Raw genomic sequence first — 11,002 nt, forward strand, 5'->3', positions numbered from 1 at the left:
CTAAATTATTCTGTTTAGGGACCTTTCAGGCATCAAACATTACAAAGAGAACCAACAGCAGGCAAGAAACAGCAGTCCTTCATCTGAAACAAAAGATTCTGAATCTCTTGAAGAACAAATTTTAAACTTACATTGTTTCGTCAGGAAAACCATAACAAAAATAGATTGATTTTAAAAGTGTACCAAAGGGAATTTTTATTTCAGAAAGTACACAGACCAATAGCAAATAAGGTTCTTTTATTCCCCACAGGGCACTGCTTCATCTGCTGCATTGTTACTCTAGATAGCTTATTGCTCATGTGAACTGGAAAGGAAAAGAGCAGAAATAGTGCAACAGGGGGCAATATTTATTAAGGATGAAGAACAAAATGGATTATTGTTGAAGTGTGCTGGTCATCATGAGGGGTATCCTGGCTTAGGGCATTTCCAGAGCATGTAGTTGAGGGTTTGTGTGAGTTATCAACCTTGTGACAAGCTGCTGAAGAAACTTGTTACTTAGGGGCCAGCATTTGTTGTGTATACTTCCTTGGATTATGTAGATTTTCTCTCTTCCATTTTTCTACATCCTGCCAGCCCTTCAGCAGCAGCATTTAACTCATGGCAAAGAAAATGAGGTCCCCGGGAGGACTTTGGCAATTGTTAAGTGCCGGTGTGGCCTACATTTTGCACATAGACCTAATTCCCTAAATTCCACCCATGTCCCAGTTCCTAAACATTTCGTAGGAGTTGTCCTTAGTGTTAAAGTTGTATAGCTCATCTTTCAGGAAAGAGGTTTTATTTCATTTGACTGAGAAGTAGAACATAGTGTCCCTTTGTGTATTGCCATATAAAGTATAACAAAAAACTGTTTCTAACCAAACAAGAAAACCAACTATGTTTATTAGCAAACTTTGTTACTATTTATATAAAAAGACAAAATAAATCTGATACCTTTACAGGGAAGGGGAATTTGTGAAAGCTAAAGCAAAAAGATTGGGTAACATGACCTTTTAATGAGCAGCAGCCGATATCCTCAAATTGAAAAGGAAGCAGAAAGATGAAAAGGGAAAGATGATACAGCCTAGTCACAGCCTAGAGCTGGAATGACAATATCACTTTGTGAAATACTGTTAAAGGCAGAAAGAAAGACAACAAAGAGCAGCAGTTAAATATTTACCATCTGAACCTTGTAAAGGGCTCTGCCATACAACAGCTGTGATTGCCCTCATGTCTTGCTTCAGGAAGAGCTGGGTTCCTTGGAACCAGATCATAATTCTGCTTTGTAAGGCTGCAGTGTTTAAGGGTCAAAAGAGTAGGAGAGGCACAGAACTGCATTTATTGGGATTGTTGAAAGATTAATGGGAACAAAAAAGCCAGTCAGGTATGCCATAGGGCCAAAAAAAGCATGGGCTGAACCCCTCCCTCCCCCCAGCCGTATATAACACAGAGACAGACCAAAGCACTTAGAAGAAAATTTTAACAGTTAAACTCGTCATGAGCCTGATGACAGAGACACTTGTCCAACACTAATACGGAGGATCAGCCAACCATAACAATCCAGTAACCACCATCTTGTTGCAAACATTATTTTAATTAGGATTGCCAAGTGCTATTAAAAAATCCTGTAAGTAGCAACCTTCTATGGATTTTTTTACATTAGCGGATTTCATGTACAGTGTGGAGCTCCATTCCACAAGATGCTAAGCATCATATATTTGTACGAAGCCCAAAAGACTAGAAATACTTGCAAGTGAATGCTTAGATCTGTGAAAACCTAGTTGGTTTATTAGCTAGATAGGTAGATAGACATATAATGCATGTGAAGTATGTAAGATGGGCATAGCCATCTTGATACAAAATTAATAACTGAAAATCCCATGTCTTTCTTGCCAGACCTATCAAGATATCCCCTGTTTGTTGATACCCAGATATTCAAGAGTAATGTGTTGTAAGTATCTCAAGATCTGTTTGCAGATATGTGAAAAATGAAAAAAGCTTTTTAAAAAGTTTACCAGCTATGTGTCCATACTTAGATCCAATACTTGGATATTTTCCAAGTGTATCTGCCATACTCATATGTCAGTTACATGAACTGTTACAGTTAATACAGATTTCCACTCAGTTACTTCTGGGAACAACTAAACTGTTGGCGTTTTGTTGGATTTTTCTTTAGGCTGTATCAAGAAAGTGATGAGGTCTGGACCATGGAAGACAATGCTCATTGTCACTCCAGCTGTGACTGTTCTCCTCTGTATGGAGTAGGGACATACTCTTTGGATACAAGCATCTCTAAGGCCAAGCAGGAGTGAGGTGGTAAGGTTATTCAGGTGAATCTTTGGTAAAGAGCAAAGTTACAGTTTTCAGGTCTTTGGAAAATCTCATTAATATAAACTACCAAAAAACGCTAACACATCCTTCTTTACCATAACACATGTGCAAAGTGATGGACTAATGTTCAGAAGAAATTTTGACTTTAAAATTCTGTCTGGAGGGGCATTACTCTTGCAGTACATTTGTCAAAACACAAACTTTCATGCCAGCTTTCTGGTATATTTCCTTCAAATAAAATCCCAAATTGATTACAACATCATTATGTTGATGGCAAAAATATATACGCTATTTCAAGAACTGGCTATAAAGTTGATACTTAAAGAGACATTAAGAAAAATAAAGGGGCCAATTGTTATTAATTCATAATGGTATGAACATATTTAATGTATTGTGAAACTAACTTTGTCTCAGTTTTTATGTAATCCTATTATTTAAAACTAGATTATCAAGCTGAGCCTAAGTACAAGCTGGCACACAGCCTGATTTCGTAGAGTCATTAAGGAGTATTCTTCTTAAGAATACTCTTGTTATTATATATAATAACAAGAATTCTTCTTGTTATTATTTGAAGATAATAATCATTTAGTGTGCATATATGAGGCCAAAATAGTGTTAAAACGTTGTACTGAGAAGTTTTATTATATACTGAGTCAATAACTTTTCCTGGTTTTTCAAGAGTCACTGGAATATTGTAGTAAATGTGAAAGTATGAAGTGCAGACTATATATTATGGAAATCTTTTGTTTATAAAGCAGCACAACAATCTTCTTTAATGTAGTGAAAAATCAACTCCAGACGTTCTCAAAGCAGTTTGTACCACTGCCATATGGAATTGCATGATTGGATGAAAAACATAAACACAGAGATCTAATTTTCCTTACCAGGGTTTTCAGGTTTGTCATGGGTCTGGGGGATCTTTGCAGGTGATTTTTTTTTCTTTTCTTCTGCAGTATCTCAGCCTTTACACTCACAAGTAGGGAGTAACAGAAGAAATGTTATGGTTTTATATGAATACCAGTATATTAAAATTTTGGATGAACACTGGTTAGAGTGTCAGGAGTCAACAAACACTGTTTTTCCTTATCTTTTATACTGATGTATTACATGATGCTTATAGAAAAAAAACAAACAAACAAACAGAACAGCAGGTGCTATATAAACACAGCATAAATAAGACCGGATGGGGACAAAGGGGAAGGAAAAAGAAGGGGGGATTGAAGGGGAAAGGGAAAAGAAAGGGGCTTGGTTGCCAGCAGAACATTTCCAGCTGGGAATATCGAGGTCAGGACAGGAATATAGCTGTATTTTTTCAGTCCTACATGCAAATGCCGTGGCTGCTGTAAAGGTCTCAGCTGTTTATAATTAGTTGATTACACTTCCTTACCAAACATGCTACAAATATGCACCAAAACTTAGGATTTTTCTGCATCCTGAATATATTGCAGTATTCTGTAGACCACACCGGACGATAATCTGACAAAAGGTCACTTTGCTCCAATTTAAACCACCTCCTGAAATGTGGTTGAATGAAATTGTGAGAAGGATGATAAGTAACTGACACAAAAACATTTTATTTACAGTTATGAGATCTGGAAATAGAAACAAAAATTAATCCAGTTTGTGACAAACCTAGGATTTTAACCTTCCGGAAGGACCTCCTTAGGGCCACATATAAATGCTATTACAATACTTTTGAAAGGAACAGATGGCATTTTTTTTTCAAGAGGGTGATCTGGATATGGATGAAGTGCAGTGTTATTAATGGTCCTAAAACCATTTGCAAATATTTTAGACACAGGTATTTGCATATCTCAAAGTTGGCAAATACCCTCCTTTGCAGGAAATTGAATTCTGGAAATATGCTTTCCTTTCTACTGGGCATAATGCTGTAATTAATGAACTGCTTGGTCAGTTCAACTGAATGTTGAGGTAATGTCAAATTGCTCAAAAGTCAGCTAATGCAGAAAAGGCATTGCACATTTCTACATTGCTCTTTAACATCTAGCATTGACACATTTTTGAGAGTTTCATTTATTACATAAATAATGGATGCTAAATTACAAAGCTAATAATGAAAAACCTTAAAAATATAGCACTATGACCCTAACTTCGATATTTTTCATCCCTGTTTTAGATAACTTTTATATAACTTTGATACACTATTTGGGATGGAAAATATCAATAACTGATATTTTTCATCCCAATTAGTATAAAGTTATTATCCAATAATTTTATACTGGGTATTAATTGTAATATTGGTACTATTTAAGGTGTCAGGCAATGATCAGCAATTAGTTTTAAGTATAATTGACATTAAGAATTGGACATACTTAACAACAAGTATTTGTTTTCCTTGTATTGAGAGTAGCTGTACACTGTCATTGTTCCATTCCTGATGTTCCAGGTGAGCAGTAGAGGAGCAGAGTCAGTCCCTGAAATGTCATTCAGAGAACTGTTAAAGGAGAAATACATACTTGAATTAAGCTTTTCATTTTCAAAAGGTATCTAATCTATTCATTTTCTTAAAAGACTGACTCCACCTTACCATTTTTTGGGGGGGTTTTGCTCATATGGAGGTCAAAACTGTCTAGATGAAGTTGCTTATAGGTATCTTTTTCCTTCTCCCCTAACTTTAATACTTAATCTCTAAACCTCCTGGAGGACTGGTAGAAATCGATTAAGTGAATAACACTGGAACTTTCCTCCTCCTTTTCCACCTAATTAATTGTTTTTTTTTCTAACTCTTAGCTACTTTAACTGTCACAGTATGTCAGTTACAGATTGTCGTGGTTTAAACCCAGTCAGGTAACTTGTTCACTCACTCCCAGTGAGTGGTGCCGAGCTGACAACAATCGAGGTCCGTGTCCCCCCCGACCGGGGCTCTCCCCTTCCCCGCTCCCAGAGGAACGGGGAGGAGGATCGAAAGAGTGCAACTCCCACGGGTTGAGACAAGAACAGTCCAGCAACCAATGTACAACACAAATCACCACCGCTACTATCAACTACAACAATGATAAGAGAAAATAACAAGGGAAGAGAATACGATACCACCGGCCAAGAAAATGAGTTCCACCCGGAAGCCCGTGTCCTTCCGGGTAACTCCCAGTTACCCTCCACCCCGGCCATGATGTGTGCTGTGGTATGGAATACCTCCCTGGCTAGCCCGGGTCAGGCGCCCCATCCCTGCTTCCTCACAGCTTCCCCTCCTCCCTGGCAGAGCATGAGCCTCACAAAGTCCTTGGTCAGGGTAAACATCACTTAGCAACAACTGAAAACATCGGTATCACCAACACTGTTCTCAAGCTGGAAGTCAAAACACAGCACTGCACCAGTTAACACAAAGGAAAAACATGACTGCTACTGCTGAACCCAGGACACAGATCTTCCTCTCTGGCATTTTTTGCCTCTCCCCATTTTACTTTTAATATATAACTTATTTCTAGCAAAAAATCTCCGATTTTTATCTTCCTGTTACAGGCTATCACAGGAATCTATCAGTGAGAAATCTGGTTGATGAGAACAGAAGGAGGAAAATCCCTGTAATTGTCTTGTGGTACACTTTAGCCATTTGATGGGCTAGAAGCTTTTTGTCTGTTGGCTGACTGCGTGGTTAGGCTCCCAAGACTGACAACAGGCACTCCCTAAACCGTCTGCATTAAGGGAGGACCGTAGCTCTGAAGAGCTGGCCAAAACCAGAACTGGGATACTGAGACTTCAGGTTTTGGTTTTGTTTTTATTGCTAAGCTTTTTAACCAGTGACCTTTCGCCAGTGACATATAAAAGCTGCTAAATAAACAAGTACGGTGGGATATTTGAAAAACTGTAGTAACTTCAACAGGGCTAGCATTGTTAAGCATTTGTTAAACTAGCTAAATGTTAAGCATTTGCTTTGGGGCACTGAATGAGGATTTCACTGTGCCTGGTTCCTAAAAGAGAAAATATGTACATACATATATATAGAAATAGCTATGCACTAATGATGATACAGTGTAGTGAATTCATCTTTTGTTCTGCTCTGAAGAGAAACACAACATCACAAGGCTACCTACAGAAGCTGGCAGTGATTTCAAACTGGCTTCAAACTGTATGGGCATTTTTTATCTTTCACAGGTGCAGCTGGTACTAAAACCTAAGAAATGACATAGCCCTGGCCACAGTTATGATGCTGCAGGACACCAGTAAGCATTTGTAGGTACCAGGTCCTTTGGTGTGGTACACGTACAAAAGCCAAGCTGAATTTTTCTGTTAAGAGACTAATTTACACAGAAATAGCATCAAGTTGCAAGATTAACACAATGGGCTCACCCAGCAATGTATTTGTACCCATGGTCTTTTCTCTTTCTATGATTACCTGTAATCAAATTGCACATCACTTCTTTACTCTGACCTGGCTTCAGTTGCCACTCCTAAGTCATTGAACTCTCCAATACTACTGTCCTGAAGTCCTTGCACACCTGGTATCCACTTTCAGCACTTTGAATGCCCTCTGTGCTAATGATGAGTTTTACATCATCGAAATGATAACTATTCATTGTACTTTAGTAATCCACAATTTTGTGGAAAACATAATCTGAAAATAAACCTTTTCTTTTACATACTTTTTTATTCAAATGCTTTGAGAGTAGACTTTTATCCTTACCCTAATCAGGAAAACTCACCTGATATTTACCAACACTGTCCCTGCACATTTATGTGACATTCCTCAGAAAAAAAGGTCTACTAATTAGTAAAAGAATTTTCCTGACTTAAACTCGTTAAACACTTGAAATCTAATTCAAATGCATTCAGCAAATACTGCAGTTTATAATATTTGAGGAAATAAAAGCACACAAAAATGAAAATAAAGCAGCAAGAAGCAAGGTTGAGGTCAGAGTGCCAATGCTAAATGTGGAAGCTTGTATTTAAGTACAAGAAAAAATACCAAGAGGCTTGACCAACTACAATTTTGAACAGCCTCTAAGTCTAAAGATTCTTATGCCTTTGTTTGTGATGTGGTCAGTAACACTGCAGATGTTTGCATAGAATTACAGCTGAATAGTTCTCCCTCCCTTTTAGTTGCCATCAGCTTCACAAGCTGGCTTTATGGTGTTGGTGCAGAAGTCTGAAAAACAGGGAAACACAAGATAGGAATCTATGCAAACTTGACAGAGTCTTACTGATGAAACATAGCAAATGAAGTATTTCCCGAAGAGTCAGCTATTAGCATTTTACTTAGTAATGTTATTTAACCCTGACAGTTCTGGCTGGCTTCAGTAGCTTCATATGGCTTATTAACATGATTTTATGTCATGCTGTTATACTAAATGGTGATGCCATGGGATCAGCATTGATTTCTACCTCTCTCACTAGCTGGCCGTATGACGCCATCACATGAGGTTCCTGTCCAGACAGCCAAAGGCAGCCTGAGATGGCAGCAAATCCCTCCTGTGATATTTGGGCTCCCCTAGCAGAATCTTCTGACTGATTTCTCTGTCAACATCAAGGACAGATGCACAAATTGATGAAGTAATAGAAAATTTCTGGAAGCTGCTTTTTGACTCTGTACAGAAGAATAACAAGGATGCTTTTTTTTTTTTTTTCAGTCCTGATGCCTGTATCTGAACTTGAACTCGTTGCCACACTGTATTTATGTGAAGCAAATGTGGATTAAAGTATGGGCTTGGGTAACTCATAGGTACTGCTGAGAATAACTCATTCAATATTCTAAGAAGGATATTATGGAGTATCTAAGGCAATTCTGGGCTAATTTGTATGAGGAGGCGATTGTGTGGGTAAAGATAATCATGCAGTTGCTTTCACTTCCTCATCCGTCTTTCTGAACCATCTGATCTGGATACTTACAGAAACAGGAAATCTGGATTTGATTTACCATGGCAATATTTTCAAATAAACTATATTTTTAGGTATACTTGTATATCAGCGAGTAGCTCAGTAGTAATTATGAGAAGAGAATAAAGCAGCACTGTTTTACTCTAGTTGTTTCAACTCTTTCTTCCACAGTTCATTCTAGTAATCATTTTATTCTGTACATATAAGTCTTGTTTCCCAGACTGTAAACTGTCTCAACTCTAAAAGCAAAAGCCTGATGTATTTAAAAAATAATCAGTACTTTTCCTTTTCAAAGACAGTTTCAACAGCAGATTATTTTAAGGGAAATAACTGCCCGTTTTCCCTCTCCTCTTTCTGAGCGAATAGCTACACTGTTTCATCACTGTTTCACCTAGCTTTCAATTTTTACTTATATTCCATAACTTAGTAAAAACTATTTCACCAAAGAAATAAAATGAAAATAAAAAACAAATGAAAAATAAAATTCCTCCAATGCCAACTTCATTGCCAATCCTTTATATGAGTTTTATCTAACTGCTTTCTACTGAGAATAAAACAAAACTTCAAGTGATGAGGTCAGTAACCTTATTTTGCCTGAAGCAATCAGATAAACACAACGCCAAAAGCAAGGTGGATATTCTGCAAATATAATAGGGAGAAGATGGAAGTCAGTCATTCAGGGCTAGAACTAGCTCAACCAGGGGCTTATTCAATTAGCTTTCAAATCCTTTACAGAGTCTCTCCAGCTCTTGAAATATCAAAGTTTATGCTAAATGCAACTATATAATTTTCTCCTGTCATTAATTTTTCAACCCAGTCTGGAATAGTAATTAAATTTTCTGTGGGAAAAAATAAAAATAATCACAACTATCTCTCCAAAGACAATGGGGGTTGATTAAACATCAGGAATCAGAATGAAACATCTGCATGTAACAAATTCTCTTTAGCGATGAACTTCAAAGGACTATAGATGAAAGATGTGCCTACTAATATGTCTGTGAATGTGTAAAATATGTCACTGTTTAAATCTATGAGAGGAGTTAGCTGAAAGTTGTTTTCTATTTTTAGCATTGCTCTTCAAGTATTCCTTTTTTCCTATAACTTTATCCAAATCAAGTAGACCCAAAGAGGGGATAGTGAGCATGTTTCATTAGCTTAAGAGAAAGTTAGGTAAAGAAAATAGCAAAAGGATATTCCTAATTCCTTATCATTCAGTGATGAGCAATTTCAAGCAAAGTATATGCATTCATAGTGTAATAGATAGAAGCCTAGATCCCATTTTTTAGTCTTATAAACATATCACATACCTCCATTAGTGTCACCTACCTGACCTGTTTCAGGATCCAGGCCAGACTTAGCCATTCGGCTAATTTTTCTTTAGAGTCAACGAGGATGGAAGCTTCCAGTACCTCATACACCACATTCATTGACTCATCGTGGATATTGGGATCCCTTTGAACATGAAGCATCCCAGATAACCATTTTATGCCAGGCACACAATTTTTAGAGGAGTCCTGAGCCTGTCACATTCAGACTGATACCACCGGGTAGCTACACACCTATAAAAACAGCTTCATAGGCAACTAAATACTCAACAACAATAGAAATGAGTTTCTCAGTTATTTGAGTCATAATTCATCCTGGGTTTAGTGCACCAGTCATGATTTTGTATTCCCTTGTTATCAAAACTATACTAAAATCTCCAAAAATTGATCCCTTACCTGTGGTTTATCATGACTAGTAGGATTTCTTTGCTTACACTAGAGTTTCTTAATAGCTTTTGAAATGCTTATTTCTAGTAACTGAAGATCCTACTGGTGTGCTATGAATGCCTGTGCTAAATGGATTTGGAAGGGTGATGCTCAGACAGCTAGTTATCGAGGCCATACAATTCATTATTTGTCACTTTGGTCTTGTGATGAGAATGTGGAATTCAGCCCTTCTCCAGATAACTGCCACTCTGGAATTCTAAAACACTAAATAAATAAAGCTAGAGATAGGTTGAATTTATCACTGTGGTTTTCATATTGTTTCATCTTATGTGGAGTGTTCTTTACAGTCAATATCTTTATAGGTTTAGGCTATGATACAGTTCACTAATTAGGCGCTGATACCTCCTACTTGTTGGAAGGCACTTATGAAACACAATTTATGCCCTGTACTTGTTTTTTTTCCCTCTAGAAGGTACCTGAAGCAACTCTAAATAATTAAGAGAAAATTAAGCCAGGTTTCAGGTTGCTGGATTTATCAGACTGAATTTATCATTCTACTACTGATATATCAGTCTACATCTCCCCTCTCCCCCCACACCCCCCCAAAAAAAAAAATCAAAACCAAACCAACCAACCAACCATCCAAACCCATAGTCACAGCACTGCAAACAGCAGTTTGAAAGAAGGATCAGTAGCAGGAGCCCGTTAGGTCATCGCCAATCTGTTTGCAGAGAGGTTTAGTGCTGGGAACTAACTTGAGCTGACACGACAACAGCTGTGGGTCCTAACAAGTGAATGGCATGCACAGACTGTCTCAAGCATGGACAAAAACACAGGCTTTATGTATTCCTAATCAGATAGTGTGTGTAATTATGGTATATATACTTGTAAGATTAAAGAAAACAGTAGCAGTGCAGGTGCTTGTCCTAAGTACAGAATGAAAGCATTATTAAAAGAGAGTAAAGCAGGAAATTAAGCCTGTCTGTCATTATTTTTAAAATCTAAACATAATGCTTCAAACCAGAAAAACAGTTATTTGAGCAGCATGCACTGTAGTCTGGTCACTGATTTACCAGTCCTTTACAAAATAATATCAGCTGAATGTTATTTTAATCTTTTACCCCCACCTTTTTTTTTCCATAATTAAACTT

Source organism: Pezoporus occidentalis, unplaced genomic scaffold (genome assembly GCF_034315485.1).
Source record: "Pezoporus occidentalis ecotype Australia unplaced genomic scaffold, CSIRO_AGI_Poc_V1 ctg156, whole genome shotgun sequence".
NCBI classification, from domain to species: Eukaryota; Metazoa; Chordata; class Aves; order Psittaciformes; family Psittacidae; genus Pezoporus; species Pezoporus occidentalis.